A 25,224-nucleotide genomic window follows, 5' to 3' on the forward strand; every position below is an offset into this window, starting at 1 on the left:
ACAGAAGCACAAACCTGTGGTTTTGGTTTAAAACATTGAGTTTCTAAAATGCAACCGCTTTTAAATGTTTGATGGGGGCCTAGTGAAGGTAAGGAAGTAGAAGGGCTTTGCTGTGTGTTTTCTTGGGCATGGCTTCAACATGCCTTGGCTCACCATGCGATGAGTATGTTCCAGACATACCCCTTCCAGGTTGAACATCTTTATCCAGCTGCCTCTCCTTTCAGTGTAGCGCCTCATAGAATACAGTTGAGTCCCATGATAAATGTGGTCCAATTGTACAGATTCTCTGCCTTCCCTTCCATTGCCTTCCTGAGCAACTTAACTATCCCACACCTTAATCCACGATAACTACCCAACTTTGCGCCTCCGTACAACAACTGAATATTATACCATATTCCTCATTTGTTTCTCTGACAGGCTAAATGCTCATCGACCCATAACTTATGGCAGTAGGTGCAATTCAAATGCAAGATAACCTTACATAACATTTGAAACAGTTTAATGAGAGGCCACCCTCATCATGTGTACCAAAATGGCACTATCATGGCCCAGGGTTCTCAGCCTAACTTCCTTCTTCTAGATAGGTGTCTCTCATCTCTCGTTAACTTCCTCCCCTCTCCCGCCATCCCTCTGACTGCCACTCCTCTGTCCTCACCTCCCCCTCTCATGGGTGTACCATGTATCTGTACCCCACTTTGGAAGACCTTCAAAGGTGGCAACCAGCTTCACTTAGCTACCCTCAATTCTCGCTCTGCTGTTAAACACTCCTCTGGCATCTGTCACCTCCCTGAAGACTTTGACCTTGACGTCCTCTCTCTCATTGATCTCAGTTTGGTTCAATGCCAGCTCTGTCACTGCTTTCAACACTTTCCTTTCTGAAGGCTTAAGGATCTTCTCCAAACCCCAGACTAATCGGTCTGGAGGTGGAGTTGCCCTTGTCTTCCCTGAATGGATTCCTGCTACTATCATTCCCACGCAATCTTACTCTTCCTTTGAATGCCTCGTCTGTAGGCTGGGTGTCTCTCCTACCCTCTCCCTCACTCCCACTACTATCTATAGGGCCCCTGGACCTCCCTCTGCTTTTCTCTCTGAATGGGCTGACCTCTTCTCCTTTCTTCTGACATCCTCCCCCAACCTCTCTTCCTTGGTGACTTTAATATTCATTTCGACTCTCCTGATGCAGCCACTGTTCTTTTCTGTGACCTCTGTGACTCTTTCCCTCACAATTCTTCCCTCTGGCCCAACCCACTCTGCTGGTCACACCTTGGATGCACTCATTTCAGCAGACATCACTCTCTCCAATCCTCCAACTACCTCTCTCTCCTGATCGGACCACTCTCTCCTCTCCTCCCATCTTGATCTCCTTGCTCCCCCCACCCGGCGATGCCTCTGCCAGCACTACCAGTCTCCTTCTCTGTCATTCGACCAATGAAGCGCGTGTCAGTCGCAGCATTTGCCGCCACCTTCATTCCTCCTCTCACCCCTGCTATTGACTCTCATTACGACTCACCACTTGCTAACCTCCATCTCTCCATCTCCATTACTCTGGACGTCCTTGCTGGTCATGAGGATCCGCATGAAGCCTGCCTCCAAGTGCAACTCTTGGTATGACTCTGTCTTGGACACTCTGAAACGCAAGTGCAGAGGTTCTGAGCAGAAGTGGCAGGCCACAAGCATATCCTCTATCAAACTGGCCTGCCACCTGCTCCAAAGGCAATATCGACTCTCTATTCGCTCCAACAAGAGGGCTCATGTCCAAGCCTGCATTTCAGGGGCCACCAATAAGACGGCTGAAGTTTTCCAAATCTGCAAGGAACTTGCCAAACCTACTGCAGTCTCCTGTTCTCCCCTTCCCTCCCAGCCCCTCTGCACTGCACTGGCCTCCCACTTCTCTACCAAAACTGAGAACATCCTGTCCTTACTCTCCTATGCTCCCCTCCCCCAAAGCCGCCTTCTCTTGCCTCCCTTGGCCCCCCCGACTCCCTTTGTATCTCCTCCTTCTCTCCAATTGCACAGGATGAGGTCTCTAGAGTAGTCCCCTCTATGAATGTCTCCTCCAAACAGGTGCTCACCTACTCTTCCAGAACTATCAAGGACAACATCCCCTCTCTCACCCCTGGCTTGGTTGATTACTATTAGCATTCCTTTGCCACTGGCTCTGCTGACCCTTCCTGCCCAGCTAACTATCACCCTATCTCTATCACCCCTTTCCTGGGCAAACTCCTGGAGAAGTTGGTCATCCTCCAACTGACCCACAACACCAGATCTGCTGACTATCTCCACGACCACCAGTCTGGCTTCAGAGCATCCAGAGGCACGGAAACTGTTCTCCTGGACACCCAAGAAGACCTGCTCTTAAATCTTGATTCCAACTCTCCCTCCGTTCTGATCTTGCTCGATCTTTCCTCTGCCTTCAACACGGTCAACCATGCATGCCATCATAATTAACCGTCTCCGTAACACCCAAGGCATCACGGACCGTGCTCTGGCATGGCTGACCTCCTTCCTTTCTAACTGACCTTCCCAAGTGCAATTGCAATTGAGACCTTTCCTTTCTGGCGCCTCACTCTCTACCTGTGGTGTCCCTCAGGGCTCTATCCTATCGCTGTGGCTCTTCAATATCTACCTTGCCCCTCTGGTCCACTTGATCTCCACTGTCTCTCCTCACTTTCAGTGTTATGCTGATGACACACAACTCTCCTTTAAGCTTCTCTCCTCTAACTCCTCTTCTTCCTCTCACACCCGACTGCCTGACTTCTATCCAGGTGTGGTGTTCTGCTAATGATCTCTGCCTTAATGCCAGTAAGACCAAGATACTTCTTATTGGGACGCCTGCTCCCTGTTTCCACCTCACCTCTACCAGTCCTCCTTGGGCCCCCTCCCTTCACCCACTTGTGAGGCAAAAAACCTTGGGGTCATCTTCGACTCCTCTCTCTCCTTCTCCCCTCACATCTCAGACCTTGCCAAGAAGTCCAAATTTCAGCTCCACCTCCTCAGAGGTATTCTCCCTTTCCTCACTTTCTCCCAGAAGCGCAATGTCTCCAGAGCTCTGGTTCTCTCTAGGCCTGACTACTGTAACAGTCTTTTCCTCAATCTGCTTCTCTCCTCCCTTCACCCTCTTCAATTAAAAGAATAGGGCTGCAAGGCTTATCCTTGGCCTCAAGCCCAGGGACCACATCTCTCCAGCCCTACAATCTCTCCGCTGGAACCCGCTGGATGCAAGGATCAACTCCAAGACCCTCTGCTTCATCCGCAAGGCTTTCTGGGGCCTGGGACCATGCTACATCCAACTTTCTCTTACTAAATACCTCCCAGCTAGAGTCCTTCAGTCCTCTAGCTCCAACTCTCTGCAGATCAAATGTTTCTCTAAGCAGAGAGTGGGGGGTAGATATCTTTCTTCCTTCCTCTGGAACAGCCTTCCTGCCCCGCTCGGACTTGAGCCGGATCTCCTGAAGTTCTGGAAACTTCTCAAGACTTTCCTTTTCTCATCCTCCTTCCTGCTCCCCCTTCCTTGCTAACATCCCTGTGCTGCTACAACTGGTGCTTGGTCCCTTATGTACCTTACAGGGGCCAGGCCCTCCTCGTCTGGTCCTCCCCAGCACCCCTTAACCAGCACTTGTCCTCGGGCACCTTTCCACGACTAGCCTGATTCTGGTCCCCCCACCCTCGCACCAGCTGACCCTTAACCCTGTTTGCCCTGGCACTTGCCCACCTGCGCTCCCCTCAGCACTTGCCCTTCCTCTGGGGCCCCATCCCTCCTACACTTCTTCCCTCCCCCTTTCCCTTAGCCTAGCCCTTCCGCCCTGTCCTGCACCCTTCCCTTGCACTTATTGTTACTGCACTTGCATGCTCCGAATGTCAGGAACAAAGGCACCCCTCTTCCTTGAAGAAGTTGGGGTTAACAGGCCAAATAGGATTACTCAATTGCATTACAGTCTATAGTTTTCAGCGCACACTGGGAATCTGGGAATGAGCTTTGTTAATTTTGAATTTTAACAAACATCTACTGTAGTGTTCTGCCAAGGGCAATTCATTAAACGAATATTTTTATAAATAGGGTAAGGATCTACACATTTTCCCCTCCCCCTGCCACTATAAAGGGAAAGGATTTAAGACCAGCAGATTCCAGCACCTTTTGGTTACAAAGGGCTCAAGTCTACTTACATTATACAGAGAACACGGCAGGGGTCTTGTCACTCCACTGTCAAGGATGGCCCCCAGCTCTTCAACATAGGACCCAGACAGCCTTTTAGGCTTCCACAGCAAGATACAGCAGCAACAGACAGCTGCGCCCAGAAGCAATTACAGCGAAATCTCCTTTTAGTGTTTCCTGGAGGCTGTCAGATGGTACATTTCAGCAGCTCTGTTTCCAATGATAATTGTAGGAGCTCTGCCCGTTCTCTCATACTACATTCACTTTATATAGCAGTGATAACACCGTCAAGTTTACAATCTTGGGGAGTACTCTGAAAAAGTTCTCGCAAATAGGATTGGACAGTTACCCTTCTCTCTCCTCCTAAATCCATCCTCTCTCTAAGGATTGCCTTAGGAGTCTGGAGCAGACATATGGCAGCTTCCATTTGCGATTCCCATTGTTGTCTTTTCAATTGTTGGCAAACACTAGTTATGTAGCAAAACTTCATCATTTTACTCGTAACTGTAATATATATATTTTCTGATTCAGATTATCAGGGGGAATTTAATAAAACAACAGCCGGGTCCACACCATTCTGCCCAGTCATTTGGCAATTGGCCGCCATTTTTACAAGCATAATAGTTAGGAACATGTAAGTTATTACCCATATTCTTAATTTTACACTCCACCTGTTCCCCAATTCTTAAATCCGGAACATGTTCAGATCAGCCAGAATTTTAGATGGCCATTACAGTTCCCTAAATCGCAGGTCTGGAAATTACCTAATAAATGACACATCAATCAAGGAAGTATGACTTATGGTTGCTGAGAAAAAGTGTCATACCGCCGAGTTCTTGGCGTCTATGGAGCCGCTGGCGACGCGGAACCTAGCTTCGTTCGCTTCGGCCACGCCCCCTGTTTCCTGGTTTCCTTTTTCTGATTCTGATTGGCTAGACGCTCCGCGGCCCGGTGTTTTAACCAGCCACTTCCGGGTCACGGACGCGTTGCAACGCTTCCGGTTTCGTCCGTAGGCTGAGTTGCTTGCTGCCTGTGGCTTCGTGCTGCTCTCTCGCTTGCTGCTGGTCGGGTCCTCGTACCCTGTCTGAACCTGTCTATCATTCATTCCGCTGGATCTGTCTGCCTTTCCCTTTCTCTCTTGGTTCGCAGTAATTCTCCTTTGCCCTCCTTCCATCTTGCTTCCCCTCCCACCTTCCCATCTTCACTTACCGCATTTTTCCTTTTCCTGTCTGTTATTCTTCCCGCTCTTCCTTCACCTACCTTCAGTATTGCTTCTGTGACCTACCGTGTACCAGACTCCGGCCTGTTCCCCTGGACTGCCTTTGCTTGCTGCATCAGTACTTCCTCACTTAGCCTGTGTACCAGTTCCTCGGACCTCTTAATGGACTGCCTGTGTTTCTGAATCTTCACTCCACGTGTTGTCTTCAGTCACTTCTACCAGATCTTACCTAGAGTACTCCTGGTTCCACGTTTACAAGACACCCAACGATTCTACAGGGGTTTTTTGTGCCTAAGGCTTTTTCCCCTCTTGGTCGATCCCGGGGGTGGGCCCCCTGGTCTCCCTTCTTTGGGGAGCACGGTGGCTTCCTTCCGGGGTCGTCCCTATCTTCATAAAAAAAAGGTGTCTACTCGAAGAAAAGAAAAGAAGGGTTCTTGGAAGGAAGAAGAAGGTGAGGAGTCGGGGGAGGGGGAGATTTCAGAAGCTACACTTTCGGACGAAGATATCACCGACCCCGGTGACAGTTTGCAACGCCCAAAAAGAGATGGCCACCCCACAGCAGGTACAAGAACTCGTAGCCGCTGTACAAAGTCTAAGTCTAGAGATGCAGAACCTTAAGACTGCTAACGCCACCCTTCAACAGCGTATGACGGACAGAGAAAGACCTTTAGCCGATTTACCTCCACTTCCCTTAGTATCAGGGAAGTTCGATGGATCCCCAAAGAAGGTTAAAGAATTTCTGGACGCATGCAATCTTCATTTTACCTTTCGCCCTCTGACCTTCGCCTCAGATCACGCCAAGGTGGGGTTTATGATCACCCACATGATCGGAAATGCCCTGGCTTGGGCTACCCCTCTAGTAAACCAGTCAGACCCGGTTTTACAGGACTACGATGCCTTTAAGGCCCTGATTCAACAAACCTTTTTGCGAACAGAGAGTACATACTTGGCCTCGGAGGACCTCCTTGACATCCGTCAAGGGAATTCTGATTTACTGACATACATCACCACTTTCAAACAGGTGGCTGCAGAGGCAGGTTGGCAGGAACAGGCTCAGTATGCCATATTTCGGCGAGGTTTAAGGGAGGAATTGAAGGACGAACTTGCCCGAATAGAAAGACCGGTGTCTTTCGCCGAACTTCTGACAGCTACCCTCCGAATTGACTTCAGGATGACGGAAAGACGTCAAGAAAAGAGGAAGATCAGGCTAAGCGTACCCCCTCCCGTGGAGACTCCTTCACCAGCATCTGTACCCTTCCAACGGACAACTAAAGAAGAACCCATGCAGATTGGGACCACCAGAGCCCCACTGACACCGGAAGAAAGGAAACGGCGCAGGGAGGGTTCCTTGTGTATGTACTGTGGATCTTCATTACATTTATTAAGAGATTGTCCGGAAGTACCACCCAGAAGATCGGGAAACGCTCGCCCTCGGTAAACATTGGGACGCATTACCGAGGGGCTGCTTTTAGTCCCTACGCACCACTTTCTGTATCCTCTACAGAAACATCTGAAGACTCCCGGTTGATGGTGCTCACAGTTTCTCTCAGAGTAGGCCCCAAAGAAGTAACCGCTTTAGCACTACTCGACTGTGGAGCAGCAGGAAACTTCATGGATACCCATTGGGCAGAACGACATGGAGTCAAGAGGATAGCCAAGAATGAAGATCAAAAGGTGGAAGGAGTTGATGGCGAACCTTTGAGCTCGGGTTTGATCACTCATACCACTAAAGCACTTACTTTATCCATTCAACAACACACCGAAAGTATCACATTCGATATCATCAGAGCTGCTCACTTCCCTCTTATCCTGGGTATCTGTTGGTTACGCAGACACAACCCCTGTATTGACTGGTCTAGAAACCTACTTAGCTTTCAGTCCTCACTATGTAAATCGGAATGTTTGCCAGAACCAAGATTCGAGACCGTCAAGACCACTAATAGCTGCGAAGTCAAAACGGTGCACTGTCTTCCCCACTACCTGAAGGAGTTCAATGAAGTGGCAACTGAAAAGATACCCGTAGAGCTCCCTCCTCACCGGCCTGAAGACTGTTGCATCGATCTCACCCCAGGTGCATTGGTACCCTTCGGTAGGATGTTTCCACTATCATTAGAAGAAAAACAATACCTCCGAAAGTACCTGGACAGCAACATGGAGAACGGGCTAATTAGGCCTTCCAAGTCCCCTGCAGGGGCATCACTGTTCTTCATCTCAAAAAAGGATTCTAAGGAGTTGAGGCCGTGTATAGACTATCGCGGCCTAAACAAGGTTACCATAAAGGACCGGTATCCTATGCCATTGATAACCGATATCCTACAAGCTGTACAGGGTGCTACCATCTTTACCAAACTCGACCTGAGGAATGCGTATCACTTACTCCGGGTGCAGAAAGGAGATGAATGGAAGACAGCATTCCGGACTCCTTTCGGACTTTTTGAATACCAGGTAATGCCGTTCGGATTGGTAAATGCCCCGTCGGTATTCCAACGATTTATGGACAGACTATTCTCAGATCTCCTGTGCCAAACCACATTGGTTTATTTAGATGACATACTGATATACTCTCGTACTCCTGAAGACCATGTGGAACATGTTAGGGAAGTATTCAGAAGACTACAGAGAAACCAGTTGTCGGTTAAACTCACCAAATGTGTGTTTTCAGCCTCCTCCATTCCTTATTTAGGATACATTCTGTCAGACCACGGAATCTCCATGGATCCTAATAAGGTGTCTTCCATCCTTGAATGGCCCTCACCCACCTCAGTCAAAGAGATACAAAGATTCCTGGGGTTAGCAAACTTCTACCGAAGATTCATCCCAAATTTCTCTCAAAAGATATTACCTATCACCTCGCTCTTAAAGAAATCTGCAACTCCATTTAAATGGACAACGGAGACAGAAGACAGCTTTTGTACTCTTAAAGAAGCCTTCTGTTCAGCACCCATTTTACAACAGCCAAACCAACATCTACCCTTCATTCTAGAGACGGACGCTTCTTCAGCCGCAATAGGGGCTGTACTTCTTCAAGAAATCCAGGGTACTGAACATCCGGTGGCTTATTTCTCGAAGACCCTAACCTCCAGCCAAAAGAACTACTCGGTTATTGAGCGAGAACTTCTAGCCATGAAAGCGGCCTGTGTAGAATGGCGTCATTTACTTCAAGGAGGAAGGTTCCCGTTCACCATAAGGACTGATCATAAGAACTTACAGGTTCTCAAACAGTTCGAGTGTTACAATACTCGACAGGCCCGATGGGCTCATTTCTTCGCACAATTCGAATTCAGCATAACTTACATCCCGGGAAAAAATAACGTTGTAGCCGACTCTCTTTCCCGCCGGTGTGATTACCTGTCAGAGTCAGAGACGAATCTTGAACGGATGTTTCCCCAGTCCAGGACCATCGGAATAATTTCTAAATTCCTTCAGCAGGTACAGGAGGATTCTGGAGGTCGTTTTGAAATTGAAAAACACTCTAAAGATCTGGCCTATGAAATCAGGAACGGTCTTTACCTTGTAGGAGGAAAACTTTATCTACCCACTCCGGCTTTTCGTAAAACCGCACTTGTCTGGTGTCATGACTCTAAACTAGGAGGACACAGGGGTGTGGCTGGTACTCACGACTATCTTCAAAGACATTTCTATTGGCCTACAATGAGAATGGATGTAGAGCAGTACGTTCAGTCATGCATCATCTGTCTGAGGAGTAAATCATCCCGAAAAAGACCAATTGGTCTACTGGAACCTAATGCTGTACCCAAGGGTCCCTGGAGCACAATTTCAACTGATTTCATAGTGGATTTACCTCCGTCTGAAGGATGCACCTGTGTCATGGTAGTAGTGGATTCATTTACCAAATTGGCTCACTTCTCCCCATTACCTGGCATCCCTACGGCAGCCAAGATGGCGGAAGTGTTTCTCCAAGACATATTCCGGTTACACGGTCTACCTAACAAGATTATTTCAGACCGGGGTAGTCAGTACACTTCCCAGTTCTGGAAGGACCTGTGTAGCAGACTAGGTATTGAAAGAGCTCTCACCTCTGGATTTCATCCACAATCCAATGGGCAAACTGAATGTTTGAACGGAACCCTGGAGCAGTACTTAAGATGCTTTATCAACAGCCAACAAGACAACTGGTGCACACTACTCCCTCTAGCTGAATTCTCTTATAATAACTCCACACATGCAGCTCTGGGGTTCAGCCCTTTTTTTGGTACTTATGGTTTTCACCCTCGCTCCATTCTTCCTGTCTCAGGCCTTTCTACTAACGTACCTTCAGTAGATTCTTCACTCTCCCTCCTTAGAGAGACACACAAGAAGGTAGAAGAAGGCCTTAAGTCAGCCCAAGCCCGATATTGCATTCAAGCCAATAAACATCGTAGACCTGTACCAGGATGGGATGTGGGTACCCATGTTATGCTCTCCACTAGATATTTACCTCGTTGGGTACATCCCTCCAAGTTATCTCCAAAATATCTAGGGCCATATGAGATCATACAGAAAATCAATCCTGTGGCTTTTCGCCTAAGACTACCAAATAACCTAAAAAGGGTACACCCTGTTTTCCATGCTTCCCAACTTAAGTCATTTCATGCTGATACATGGGCACAACAGGTTAGACAGACTCCTATTCCCCAGGGTTCCACTCGAGCTGAATATGAGGTCGCCCAACTCTGTGACTCCAGGTATCATAAGGGCAGGCTGGAATATTTGGTTAAGTGGAAAGGCTACCCTTCTTCGGAAAACTCTTGGGAACCCATCACACACATTAATGCTCCTGTCCTACTTCGCAAATACCACTTTTTCCATCCAGGGAAACCCGGAGGAGGAGCGTATAGGAGGGGGCATACTGTCATACCGCCGAGTTCTTGGCGTCTATGGAGCCGCTGGCGACGCGGAACCTAGCTTCGTTCGCTTCGGCCACGCCCCCTGTTTCCTGGTTTCCTTTTTCTGATTCTGATTGGCTAGACGCTCCGCGGCCCGGTGTTTTAACCAGCCACTTCCGGGTCACGGACGCGTTGCAACGCTTCCGGTTTCGTCCGTAGGCTGAGTTGCTTGCTGCCTGTGGCTTCGTGCTGCTCTCTCGCTTGCTGCTGGTCGGGTCCTCGTACCCTGTCTGAACCTGTCTATCATTCATTCCGCTGGATCTGTCTGCCTTTCCCTTTCTCTCTTGGTTCGCAGTAATTCTCCTTTGCCCTCCTTCCATCTTGCTTCCCCTCCCACCTTCCCATCTTCACTTACCGCATTTTTCCTTTTCCTGTCTGTTATTCTTCCCGCTCTTCCTTCACCTACCTTCAGTATTGCTTCTGTGACCTACCGTGTACCAGACTCCGGCCTGTTCCCCTGGACTGCCTTTGCTTGCTGCATCAGTACTTCCTCACTTAGCCTGTGTACCAGTTCCTCGGACCTCTTAATGGACTGCCTGTGTTTCTGAATCTTCACTCCACGTGTTGTCTTCAGTCACTTCTACCAGATCTTACCTAGAGTACTCCTGGTTCCACGTTTACAAGACACCCAACGATTCTACAGGGGTTTTTTGTGCCTAAGGCTTTTTCCCCTCTTGGTCGATCCCGGGGGTGGGCCCCCTGGTCTCCCTTCTTTGGGGAGCACGGTGGCTTCCTTCCGGGGTCGTCCCTATCTTCATAAAAAAAAGGTGTCTACTCGAAGAAAAGAAAAGAAGGGTTCTTGGAAGGAAGAAGAAGGTGAGGAGTCGGGGGAGGGGGAGATTTCAGAAGCTACACTTTCGGACGAAGATATCACCGACCCCGGTGACAAAAAGGCAGAAGTTATAATAGTCCTTTAAAATGAAGAGTACATTTTAAGATTAATTCAAATAGGAGCACTTCTTCCTCCAAGCCATTTGTCTCTCTTGGCCAATGTTTTTATTAGTCTCTTTGTATTTGAAGTTTGTTGCAGATCGTAAATTCCTGGGGTGCACCGGCAGTGTCATTTGTAGTGCCCCGAGCTGGGCTTTCAAAGACAGCAAGTCTGGGGGACACTTGGTTTTCAACACTCTTAACAGCTACACTTTATTGCAGTTACCCTCCCCACCCTTCCTCCTCCTGCTTTTCCGTACTCTGAACTTCTTCTATCCTCATGTACTGTTTGTTTTGTCCACCCCTCTGTTTTCCACCATCCTCCCACTTCATCTCTCCCACCCTAACATCACACCCCTGTATTAGACTGCAACTTGCGAACTGCTTGAGTAACTTTGAGTGTAGTAGTGCCCTGTACTCCACCTGTTTCTGCCTCTGTTCCTGCCTCATCATTTCCCTCCCTACCCTAACTCCTTACCCCTTTCCACCCTCGCCCTGTCTTTATGTCACACTGCTATACAATAACTGTATGGCCCACTCAAACCCAGCATTGTACAGTAGCCTGTCTGTGCTACCTTTCACCCCCTCTGACCACCCCACCTTCTTAGCCTATTTTGTGTAAGGCACTTTGAAAAACTAAGGATCGTCATCAGACCTGAAAGAGTTATCTATACTGTTATATGTTACATATGCACTTGTTTCCTGTACCTTGATGCCCCTGAGCAGACTTGTAAGAATTCGGAAGTTCAAGGGCTCGAATTGACTGTTTGTGTTTTCCCCACTGTTCTCCTCTTTCTTAAGTTCTTTGAAACACCTGTAAAATTGTGTACAGGCACTATACAAATAAACAATACTGCTGCTACTACTAACAGTTGGGATGCAAAAACCAGGCTGGCAGTGGGGGAAGCCTTTGGGAATTTTACCCAGAGCCCCACCATTTGTTGTTGGCTGAAAGGAACCCACATATTGCATTTCTTAACATCAGACTTGATTCCTTGCCATACAGTGTGTTTTCAGGGTCCACTTTGCTTTTGCGCTGAAAGTACAGGGCTGTTTCTTTCAATCCTTAATACAATATGCTTTTAATTATTTGCCATTTGTTTTCCTGCTGAAAAGTGAGTCTGAATGATCACAGTGCACCGCCTTTTGTTGGATGGTACTTTCAGTGAAAATGCAGCATTTATTTCTTAGCCAGTAATGTAATGTGAGGTGCTTTTCCAATGTGCACTTGGATTACCTTTTTGTTTTAGCCTTCGCTCTATTTCCCTTGCAGAAAGACACCCTTGCAAAGCCATTTTAGTGTCAGTGTTAAAAATAAAAATATGTGAATTTCTTCTGCCTTTGTTATTTCAAAATGCTGCTTTTCCTTTGGTAATGACAGGTATGCCTTTTTTACATGTCCCTTCAGTTCTGTTGGTTTGAGGCCTTTCATAACACCCCACAATATACTGTGCTTATCCCACATAAATATTAAACAAAGATAGGACCTTTGATTAAAAAATGTACTTTGATGTGTAAAATGTATGAAGTACACAATGAACCTCAGCGTGAACATTTGAGAAATGTTTTAGCTGTGTAAATACATTTTCACAATTTAAACAAACATACATTAATAATACCATGGTTCTATGGTGCTAAGTAACCCATTACAGTAATGCAGCAATGGCTAATCACTCTCAGGTTTTCCCTCATGCAGTCCATCTTTTATTACCACACCAGTAGGCAGGCACACTCACAGAAGAGGATAATTAAAAACCAGGACGAGTAACTGTTGCAAAGCCTGATCGTGCTATCTATAGGAACCAAACTGGGAATATGTTATGCACATTACATTGATTTTGTATTGCACATTAGCACATGCATCTGCCAATAGCTGGGATTCTGTGGAAGCAGTCATACTACTTGCAACAAGTTGTGACGGCCCCTTATTGAACTTTATAAGCAAGGCCATCACTGATTCAAGATGTTCCACATTTCCTTGATGAAAATATGGTAAGCCTAGGCAACAGTACTGTAAATTAACCTTTACTTTTTCTGTCATTCACTTTAGGAATATGTGCAAGGTCACAGACAAGCTTCTGCAACATGATGTCGAAGCCGCCCCACCTAACTGGGACCCGAGAAGGGCCTATTGACCTTAAAAACAAGTAGGGAAACTAAACTGAAAGAAAAAGCTGGATATCATCATCTCTATCCCAGTTGTGTTCCAGAAGCACTTAGGGAAGTTTATCTAGACCCATGCCTGGCAATACATACACAACCCAGTGTGGATCCGTCGCATTCTTTCTTGCGGGGATATGGGTCCACGTAAGGCCCCCAATTGCATAGGTTCTGGGTCTGTAGAGGGGGCAGAAAATGGCTCAGGTTGGACTTGAATAATGCCTACCCACCAGAAAAACTATTTGGGAAACCAGCCTGCCAAGTGAAGCAAGTCTGTGTCATGAACCATCGGACTCATCCCTTCTGGACTTCCTGATCCCTGACCCATAGAGGCTTGCCCTCAGCAGTACATCCAACATGGCCACCGACCGCGGAATGCTGTGCACCAGTTTCCGTGTCACACGCATCACGTTCTATAAAGCGGCCACGCCCCCGCGGCGCTGCGTGTCTCAACGCTACTGTTTTCTGTGGTTGACGTGTGCTGCCGAAGTTCGCTCTCGTTAACTTCTTGTTCCTGGTTCCTGGCTCCATTGAACCCTCCACCTACCTCCTTTCCCTTGCACTCCTTTGCCGAGTGTAAGCTTCACTGTTTCCAGGAAACCCCGGACATTCTGAACGATCCAGGACTTGGAACGCGGAACACACGCTGGAAGCCGCGGACATTCGCGCGGGCTTATATAAGACCGGTACCGTACGCAGGAAGACTCCATCGAAGAAAGAACACAAACAGGTGAGAAGGGGGGAAACCTGTGACAGATTGAGACGCCAACAAACCGACAGTGATATGGACATGGAGGCGGCTGTCCAAGACCTCATGCGCGGCATGCAGGAGTTAACAACAGAAGTTCAGAATCTGAAGGCCGAGAATGCCGCATTAAAACAGTTAGTCCTATCACGGGATTCCGCGACCAAAGAAAGTGTATTGCTATGCGGAATAGTGGATAAATATGATGGCTCATCAAGAAACCTTTGTGGATTCCTTGATTCATGTTTAGTCCACTTTACTTTTAAGCCCTATTACTTCTCTACCCTGAGAGCAAAAGTGGGCTTTATGATTTCGCATCTTTCAGGGAATGCACTAACTTGGGCTACGCCCCTGGTTAACTCTGGAGATGCCCTCCTGGATGACTATGATGGTTTTGTACAAGCTTTAAAGGCCATGTTTGACCGCCCAGAACAGGTCTACAGTGCCCAGGAGTGGCTACTGGACTTCCAACAAGGTTCCCAGGATATGCTGACCTATGTGACACGCTTTAAACAACTGGCCAAGGACGCAGATTGGTCCCCGGAGGCCTGATTTACCCTTTTTCGAAGAGGATTAAATGAGGAAATCAAAGATGAGCTAGCAAGGGTAGCTCGTCCAGGTTCCTTCCAGGCTCTTATGGATCTCTCCTTACAAATAGACTTCCGTATCCAGGAAAGGAAGGCGGAAAAGAAGAAGACTAAGATGACTTGCCAAAAAGGCTGCATAGAACCTTCCTCTAAACCTGAGCCATTTTCTGCCCCCTCTACAGACCCAGAACCTATGCAATTGGGGGCCTTACGTGGACCCATATCCCCGCAAGAAAGAATGCGACGGATCCACACTGGGTTGTGTATGTATTGTGCCTCAGACAAACATCTTGCGAGAGAATGTCCCTTGGCTCCCCCACGGGGTTCGGGAAACGCCAGCTCCCGATCCTAGATGGAGCGCAGTTTCGGCAGAGAGATGTTTGCTCCACATCTATTCCATCCTTGAACTCTCCTCGACAAAGCAATCTAGTGATCTTACAGGCCTTCCTATCGCCATCCAAGAAAGAAACCTACCCTATCCTGGCATTGGTGGATTGTGGGGCCATGGGGATATTTATAGATCAAGACTGGGTCACTACCCACCACATTCCATATGAAACTCGGGGCATCATGCAGCCTGTAGAAGCTATTGATGGAAGACCCCTCTCTTCAGGACCCATCACCTTACAAACCAAAGAGATCCAGCTCTCCATAAACCATCATCGAGAGAATATCAGATTTGACATCATAAAGTCTGTCCATTATCCAATGGTGCTGGATATGCCCTGGTTGCAGAAGCACACCCCATACATCAATTGGGCAGCAGGATCCTTGTTTCTTGGTTCCGAACATTGTATATCTCATTGTCTATCCATGGATTCCTCGCCATTCTCTCCAGAAGATGCGCCCACAAAATAGCAAAGCCCATTCACAGTCTCAAATATTATCCAAGTTCCTCTGGCCTATCAGGATTACACGGATGTATTTTCAACTGCTATCGTTCAGTCTCTACCCCCTCACAGACCTGAAGACTGTGCTATAGATACAGAGCCTTCAGCAGTAATCCCCTTTGGAAGGATGTTCATACTATCTGAGCCAGAGAAAAAGGCCCTAAGAGAATATTTGGATACCAACCTAGAAAATGGCACCATACGACCCTCCAAATCTCCAGCAGGAGCTTCGTTGTTTTTCTGTTCCCAAAAAATATACCAAGGAGTTTAGGCCCTGTCTTGATTATCGTGGTCTAAACCAATGTACCCTCAAGGACCGTTATCCATTACCCTGAATCCCGGATATACTGGAAGCAGTGAGAGGAGCGGTAGTCTTCACGAAATTGGATCTCAGAGGTGCCTATCATCTAATCCGGATAAAGGAGGGTGATGAATGGAAAACAGCTTTTAGAACAACCTTTGGACATTTTGAATATCTGGTTATGCCCTTCGGACTCGCCAATGCCCCGGCGGTCTTCAAACATTTCATGGACCGAGTGTTCTCCGATATGCTGTTTCTCTTCGTCATAGTTCACCTGCATGATATTCTAATATACTCCAAGGACCATCTCAAACATGAAGAGCATGTTAAGGCAGTCCTACAGCGGTTACGTGAACATAAACTCCTGGCTAAACCCGAGAAATGCCTTTTCCATGTCTCTGCTGTTCATTATCTAGGATTCATCCTCAGTCCTGAAGGAATCGGAATGGACCATTCAAAGGTAAAAGCCATACTATCCTGACCAGTCCCAACCACTGTGAAACAGATTCAATCCTTCCTGGGGCTTGCCAACTTTTACCGGAAATTTATACCGCCCTTCTTGGAGATAGTTCAACCAATCATTACACTGTTGAAGAAGGATACTCCCTTTCTCTGGTCAGCGGCCCAAGATAAAGCCTTCCAGCGACTAAAATCGGAGTTTACACAAGCCCCCATCTTGACTCAACCAGACATCGATCGACCTTTCATAGTGGAGACGGATGCCTCTAGCTGTGCCATCGGAGCAGTTCTCAAGCAGGAACTCGAGGACAAATTAGAACACCCCATCGCTTATCTCTCGCGAACCCTAACTCCGAGCGAGACTCATTATTTTGTCCTAAAAAAGGAACTGTTAGCCGTTTTTGAGGGCATAATGTATTCAGCATTCTTCATTGAGATCAGAATTATGCAGGAGTTCTTGCTATATTCAAGGACATATTACCAGGAGGACACCCTCAAATTACAAAGTGTGTAGTACAATGTCCCCAAGAAGTTCTTTGAAGCTGCCTTTGTTACGGGACAACGGATAACTTGGGTTTATACTCACTCAGAATCTCCTGACCCAAATCCTATTGAGAAGAGCACAGTTTAAGGACTGAAAGGTGCACATGCCCACCCATAAGGCAGAAATCTGCAAGAGCATATCAAAGTTTTGGTTGTAGGTCCTCACCCAGGCACCTCTTCGGGGATAATAGACCACATAAAGAAGGTTTGTGGAGAACAATGGGGCCTCAAACAGCCAAAGCACTGAGTGGTCCCTCTGAATGCTTGTACTATTATGTTATGTTACCCAGCTACTCAGTTGTTATACTGCACCAATGACTCAGCACATAGAGTACAATAGACAGATACATATAGAACTGTTGTGAAACCTTTTGTTGTGGGAGCATGAACACAAGTAAAGCACCGTATGGTAAACGATTTGCCCACAATGTGAACTGAAGGAGGGTTAGGTGGAGGAACTGTTATTCGGAAGGGGAGAAGGGTTAACAACTACCAGTAGTGTGGTTGGACCAAGAGTAGAGAGGTGGGTTTGGTACACGAGGAAAGATTGTCGGATGCCACTGGTGTCTGGGACAAGGGGAGATAAAGGTGTGTGGAATACAGGAGGAATGTCTATGGATGCCACTGATGTCAGGGGCCAAGAGGAGGAGAGGTAGAGGTTGGTGTGGTACAGTGGGGAAGGTTGCAGACTGCCACTGATATCAGGGTCCAAGGGGATAGGTGATTGGAGTATAGAGGGTAGATTGACAGTTTCCACTTGACTGGAAAGAGCAAGGGGGGACAGTGGGAGGGTCAGGAGAGGGAGGGTGCAGGGGAACACATTCTACCAGGAATGTTTTATTTTATTCTTAGATAGCTGGGTTTGTCACCCTTCAATCTTGCATGCATGGGTCTTCAGACGAACAGGGAGGCCTTCATGGTTAACTCAAAGGTGACCAAATGCCTGAACAGTATTTGTGCCATATCACCTTTGCAGAGCCCATACGTATTATAAGTATTGCTTGCTCATGAAATCGATGTCACTACCTAATTTGCCAATGGGGGACCATCAAACTCGTTTTCTCTCCTCCAAGAAGGAAGAGACATGTCGTATAATATACCCATGGACATACTGTAATGTAACCAAAAGAAGAAACAAAGAATATACTGTACCATTTACAAGGCCTTCTAGCTGAATGGTTCTCATAACATTACACAGTGCACACAACAGTAATGAACGCAGGATATTCACAACGCACAATGCAGTAAGGTAAAGAGGTGGACCAGAGAATTTTGTGTGTGGTGAGTTTACGACTGGTAAGGCAGCACAATACTTACTGTATTGAAAACTGACCATCTTCTTCCATTCCAGCTTTGTCGGTGTTATGGGTGGCTTTTCTGGGCAGTTGGGCATCAGGGATGCTTGCACTCTATGTAGGGATGTGGTCTTCCAAGCTCTGGGCGATCAAAGCAGAGTTCACGTGGCAGAGAGAATGTTTTGTAGAAGTGCCTTGCTTTCAAGGGCAGTTTAGTCCAAATTTGAGTGCAACTGTGATACATTGGACTATAGTATGTTTTTTTTTTTAATTCCCTTTGTCTGGTTACAGAGACATTTGTAAGTCATTCCAGTGTACCATACAGATGGACAACACCGAAAGAGTGGTGTGAGTATATGGGAGTGCTGAGTTGGGTCGAAGCAAGGAATTCCTGTGCAGTGCACGCTACTTGTCTTGGCTTTGAGGCGGTAGCACAGGCAGTCGCAGTCGCTGCCTGTTCACAATGTATCTGTTCTGTCTAATGTAAGGGAGGGGAATCATTGCATTCTATTATCCGGTTGCCGGCTTGCTAGATGGACAGAGGAGCCGCGAGTACAAACACTCTCCCTCGTGCTAGTTGTGGATGATGTCAGAGATGCTGTTCCATTCCGTGAAAGCTGCCGCCTGTTAACACAGAGGAGAGACATATAGGGCTATGCAGAAATTATTCATCTACAAATTGGAGCAACCATGATTATCTTGTTTTATGATGCAGCAGCAGCATCTGCTCCACTGCTCAGATCACAGTGATCACAGACTCTGTGGTTTTCAACGTTTAATGTTAAATTGTGCATAGACTACATGGGAATAAAGACTCAAGTAATAAGAAAACATGTAGTTTATAGTTGTTCAAATTTTTATGTTGTATTGAATGTTCATGGAAATGACTTGACTACCTGCTACCCCCCAACTCCATCCATGACGACAGATGTTGGTTGGAATCAGTCTCTTGACATGGATTGGGGCTAATTGACAACTGAAAGAGGGAAGGGGCAAAGTCTATGCTGCTTGGCACACAATTGGCGACTAACAAGGGTCCCATTAAAGTGCCATTGCCAAAATTTATGGCAAGGCAGCAGCTTAAATTTAGGTGTGAATACATTGCTTTTGCTGTAATTTCAGCCACAGGAAGAAAGACTTGAGAATCCAAGTGTGGGATACATATGCAACTGGCGTTGGGCTGTGGGGTGGGATTGCAAGAGGCAAGTGTGCAATGTCCGGTTCCCTGGACTTGTCTCCTGCATCAGCGCCAGTACCCTGGCCTTGTCAGGAAGTGATCTAGCACCAGTCCTAACCACGAGGGGGTGATGGCAATAGAGAGGTACCCAATTCATGTTCCCAACTCTTGTGCCAGTATGCTTCCTTGCATTCCATGTATTACTCATATCATGCCTCCTTTCAAAAGTGTTTTCCAATATTTCTCTTTTTTCTTGCAGCATTGAAGAAAGACCATAGAAAACACAGAAAAGCCCTCAGAAACACAGATACTATGGGAGACTAAACCCACTAAATGCCCGAATTCCCGGAACAAAAAAGAGAGAGAAAGAGCCACCGGAGGGGAGCGGCAACCTTGCACGGCATTCAGGCAAACAGCGGAGCGTCGTCCAGAAGCATCGGCAGACAACCGCACACACTGCATAGACCACCACGGAATGTTAGAACAGACCCAGGCCACCCTGGAAGAACATATCTTGCTGGGGGAACTTGAACATTGCCTGTATCGGGTCACGTGATCTTTATCACATGGTGATGCCACACGGAAGAAGTGACATGGCATAAAGACCCTTCTGTAAAGTTTGCCAAAGCTCAATCCTCGGAGATGGGGATAGCCAGCTTCGATTGGTCAGGTAAATGGTACCCATCCCTGGAGAAGTGCGGGTTATCTTTGTTAGGTCAGTAGTGGAGGTGTACCAAGAAACCAGCAAGCGGAAGGGGAGAGCGGTGACTTGTGGAGGAGATATGTGCAGCAGGTAAGGTATTGGTTTAGGGCTGGGCGTGGCTCTGCAGTGTGTTTTTGTGTGGTGAGTAGAGTAAATTAGTTCAAGGAGTAAATGTGAAGTGGCTCTTACAGAGTGGAAGAAGAGTGTTTGGGCAGCTGGGAGGGAGGAGGGTAGTAGTAGTAGTGGGAGGTGTCGATTAGTAGCAGTGGGAGAAGGACAGTAGTTGTGGGAGGAGAAGCAGTACTAGTGGGAGGAGGAGAGTAGTAGTGGTAGAAGGGGAGTAGCAATGCAGAGGACGGGAGAAGTGGTGTGGGGGAGGAGTAGTAGAGTGGTGTGGGAGGAGATGTAACATCAAAGGATGAAGCAGAGAGATATGAGGGGTGAACCATCAAAAGGACAGAAGAGTGGTGGGTGGAGTAAGAAGGAGGGTGGATGATAAGAGTAGTAGAAAGGAGGTGAGCATGGACGTGAGTGAGCCACCCTGAGTGCAATTGAGTATGTGCAAGGCACTATCCTAAATTCCCATTAGGACATTAACAACTGGTTAGAGTAGGGTCAGTTAGGAAGTCCCTGGGGGAGCTCAGGTAGCCTGCATTTAGGGGGACACCTCTTGCCGATTAGAGGTAGGGTTACCCAGTAGCTATTAGAGAGTAGGGGTTACTGTTCGGTAGAAGTGAACAGGGGTATGGACACCTGGGCTAGAGAGGAAATCCCAAGGGAGGCGAGAGAGCAAGAGTGACGGCCCTATGGCCCACATTAAAAAATTAAAAAACGTGGACTGTCATTGAATTGCAGAGGGATTTGTATAACATGTGACACAAGAGACAAAAAGGTATCTGCTGCATCTTCCTGCATACTGTGATTAAGTAGTTATGCACTAGGAGGGTGATGTATTTTCTGCTGCCAGGGAGTTTTTGAAACGGTACACTTTACCTACACAGGGGCATATGAGACATGTGGGGATGGGTTGAAGGTCTTTCCTATTTCTCCTGGGTTCATCGTCACAGTGCCAGTTGTGAAGCAGCAGCAGTGTTTATCTTCTCTGCCACAAAGCTGGGTTTGGTTGCCACCTCTGCCAACACCTTTGGAATTGGCATTTTTTTTATGTAATCATCAGAATACTAATATTTAGAATCCCATTACTGTCTCTATTCTGTGACATTTTCATTGAAATGTGTGCTACTGTTCGGGCTGCCTTTTTTCATTTCATACCTTTCTTACAGTAACTTTTATATTTGGGTTTACAGTAGGGGGGTAGTTTTGGTGACTGAGGGGTGAGGTTGGCGGAGCACCAGCCATTGGGAGATGTTACAATCTTGCAGAGAGCTTGACACATTTTCACATGAGATCTTGTTGGTGCAAGGTGGCAACGGCTGAAGGAGGCTGGATGAGTGAGGAGATGGCAGCTTAAGCTGAACACTGCTTTTGTAAAGGAGGGAATGGAGCTTCATCCAGAGGTGTACTGTACAGAATATTGTTTTGGTTTGTGTTGTACATAGGTTATATAGTATGCCTAATGCATTCAATACGTACTATAAAATAAACAAACATGCATTCCCTGTCACTTATTTCTGGTGCTTACTTGCTGAATCCAAATAAAAAGCGGATATAAAATAAACAGGGGATATATCAGGAAAGCGAAAATCATGAATAAATACACAAATGCCACTGGTGTAAAATGTACTATTTAATGAACCCATTAAAAGGAACAGTCGGGCGGATCGCCTCGCCTAGGATTTGCGCCTTGGTCGCCAGTTCATCATAAGAGCATCAGGTAGGTTTCTCGCTCTCTCAGTTCTTCTTCCCTCTTTAGACTCAACGTTCCCCGTCCTCCATGTGCCCAGTCCCATTTCCCATCTTTCCATCTTTCCATCTTCTTGCTCCTCTACGCTGGAATGCTCTCCCACCCTTTCTCCGCTCCATTGCTGTCTACTCTCTTTTTCGTCTCACCTTGGAAACGCACCTTCTTCAATATCCCTGGTTGTCTGCTACCAGCACTGATGTTTATTGCCTGTCATTCTTTAGTACCGCATTTTGTTTTTAAAATGTACCACATTTTGGTTTAAGGCGCTGTATAACATATAAATAAAATACAAAAATACAAGATAGGTTGGGACCAAAGCAGCGTTGAGATCTGTGGCCGGTGCGGCCAATTGGGTTGTCAAACTAAAGTGACACTTACGACTTGCTTATAGGTACTGTATGAAAGCAGTTTAGCTAGAACGAGTTCTAATACAGATTCTGAAAGCCTAGCTATATTTTACATTTCTGTGGGTTGGCAAAACCACACTAATTGGGCAGTGAGCTTTAAAGGTTTCCTGGCTTGACCTAGATTGCTTGTACTGTCACATTACAAGCACCAGTTAGAGCTGCACATTTTAAAGGCACGTTAGTAATACCGTAGAATTTTTAGTATTCATATTTAACATTTGCCGAAGGGATATGTATTTTCAGACCTTGTGTATCATCTTCACTTATTTCAACGGCCGGGATTAGAACCTCAGCCAATAGTATAATCCGGTCTGCTTTTCAGCACATGGCCGGCTATTGTAAACACACTAGTGGATTGTGGTATGCACCAGAAATCCAAGTAATCCCAGGCCAAATCACCCCTGCTATTTAATGTGTCTTGAATTGATTTAGGCCAAATCCTCCCCAATTTCTCCTGAAGTTTAAGAACCATGACTTGAAGAATAATGCCAATACGATTGTTGCTTGTTACACAAGCCTGTGCGGATCGTTACAGGAACCCGTTTCTTCCAATGCTTTCCATCTAAAGTGAGAAGTAGAGCCCTCAATTAGAGGGTGCACAGCTCAGGTCCCGGGGGCCACAATTCAGCATGCCATCCAATGTGAATATAGACGAGATCCAATGGATCCAAATGGTAAATCGTTTACATCTGCAGTGGTTATCCTAAAATAAAGGCTTGGCTTGCTGGATCAACGGCCAGGGTTGCGCACCACTGCCTTAGTCCATCAACGCTTTCCACAACATGAGGCGGGAGAGCACCTGGGCTCAAACACAACCCAGCCACAATAAGGCATTCCCTGGATGATGAGAAAAGTATAGAGGCACCCTACACACGTTCAGTGGTAGATGAGGACATTCTAAACCATCCTTGATATGAACTCATGGTGGAAGGGATGTCCTATTTACAAGAACGCGCATTCTTTCTAGCCTATAAGAGCGACCCACAGCAACAGAGGCCTCAGCTTTGGCCGAAAGACTTTCTTTGAGTTTTGTAAAGTGCTTCCACTGGAACTGAGTCCCTGAAAACGAGGGTTGAAAACGCCTTTGAGGGGAGTCCTGTGTTTTCACTCTGCCATGAATACATCTAATACATTTGAAGTTGCCCGAAGGAGAGGGATCCATTTCATTTAAATGCAGAGTGACGAATCTCACTGCACGGTGGAACAGACAACATTGCTTTTATTGGCCAGTCAGGAATTATTACTCAGATGTAGCTGGCACTAAAACAGCATAGAAAATTGCAAAACGATTCCTTGGGTGGAAGAAAGCGACCGAGGATTATGCGCATTGCATTTAATGAAACTGCTGACACGCCTGGAATAGTGCACGCGGCTCCTGCCGGAGCCCGCATCACTTATGACTGCACACGTTCCTCTGGGTGCAGCATGGACAAAAAAACCAAAGAATCAAGTGTTTGTGGCCCTGAATTGAAAAACTTGAAAAGGAAAGAAAGAATAACTTTGACTCTTAAGAGCATCAAAGCACTAACACAAGTTCCTCAAACACATTACCAATTCTGAGATCTCAGGTTATGCATAGCGTGCTTAATACCCAGAGGTTTCTAAGCCGGACCGGGGATCGAACCCGTGTTGCTGTGTGTTGTCTTGCTTCCAAGGCGCGCACGTTGCAGCTGAGCTATCCTCCGGAGAAAATCTCTCTGGCAGCTTGCTACTCATTTATGTAGATGGTGCCTTCTGTCACACTGCATGCTAACAAGATGTAGGGCTCTGGTTGAATGGCGGGTGTGGGTGGTTGGTGGAGTAAGGACAGGGAAACAGCAGGACCCAGAAGCTTGTGATTGTTTAAGCTCGGATGCATTAAGAAAAGAACAGAGTCTTGGCCCTGCATTCCAGCCTCTGAAGGCATACATTATTAATTTTTGATTATCTCATGGAAGGTGATCTTTACAGAACGTAGCACCCTTGGGGGGTGGGGGGTGGGTGTAGAGATCAGGAGGGTCTGCAAACTGCAGATGAGCATATGTTTTGGGACTACAACTCCCAGGTTCCATCAAAATTGACTATGTTGGCCAGGGCGAATGGGAGATGCAATCCAGAAGCTCTGGAAAGTGAACGAGAATGTGAGGGTTGGGCCTCTTGAGAGAGCTCGGCAGAGCCTGATGGCACGCCTTCCATGAGAGCAGCATAGTGCAGGCGGGCACCACTGCTTCTTTAGTGGTCATTGCTGAGGAATGTATGCAAGTATTCGGTGTAAAGCAAAAATCTGAAGTGCACCTTTTCAGGAACAAACTGTGTGCATGGATGTCATCTGATGGAGCCCGACCAGAATTAGTAACACCTTTGTAGTGTACACCACTGCAATTCAATACATTGATGAAAGAATGCACCTGTTCGCTTCCTTTTCTTCACAATAATGGCCCTCATTCCGAGTTTGGAGGTAATCATGGCGCTATTTGCGCCATGACTACCTCCAATACCGGTACCGAGTTAGCCCTGGTTCAATGGGGACTTACCGGTCTATTCCGACCTTTGCGGGACCGGTAAGTCCCCATTGAAAAAGCCATTCCCCATTCCCATTTCAGCACCCATAGGGCTCAATGGGAAGGGGGAAGGCGCTAATGACGGTACCTCAAGTTGCAGTATCGTTATTAGCTCTGAAGTCCCTTAACGGGCCCTGTCCATAACGCCTGGTAAAACCAGGCGTTAAGGAAGGGACCCGCTAAGGGACCTCGGAATAGGGCGCAAAGGGATTACCGGCACCAATGTCCTTAACGGTGCCCGATATCCCTTTGTGCCCAACTCGGAATGAGGGCCAATGGGGGTCATTACGAGGTTGGAGGTAGCCATGGTGCTATTAGCACCATGGCTACACCCTTACCGCATTCCGGGTCCGGGTTCCCGAAAT

This window comes from Ambystoma mexicanum, chromosome 2p, assembly GCF_040938575.1.
Source record: "Ambystoma mexicanum isolate Mex_15411 chromosome 2p, UKY_AmexF1_1, whole genome shotgun sequence".
Classification (NCBI taxonomy): domain Eukaryota; kingdom Metazoa; phylum Chordata; class Amphibia; order Caudata; family Ambystomatidae; genus Ambystoma; species Ambystoma mexicanum.